This window comes from Platalea leucorodia (genome assembly GCF_965183815.1).
Source record: "Platalea leucorodia genome assembly, chromosome: 4".
NCBI classification, from domain to species: domain Eukaryota; kingdom Metazoa; phylum Chordata; class Aves; order Pelecaniformes; family Threskiornithidae; genus Platalea; species Platalea leucorodia.
This window is the reverse complement of record NC_138826.1, coordinates 4,095,313-4,095,534: the sequence shown is the minus strand read 5'-3', so window position 1 is coordinate 4,095,534 and position 222 is coordinate 4,095,313.

Here is a 222-nt window from a genome sequence, read left to right as displayed (position 1 = left end):
CAATGTTACAAGGAAACTTGAAGGTCTGCTCGATATGTTTATAACCAAACCCAAATTGTACATTTTTGTTACGAAACAATGCATGCAACTCCTTTTGTTAAGAAAAGTGCTTTTCCTAGGTGTTTCTTCTGTTAAATATGTTTACGTCAAAAATTCAAAATAATTACATGGGTTAAGATGAGGATGTATATTGTATGGACTGTTTTTATTTTTATTTGTCCA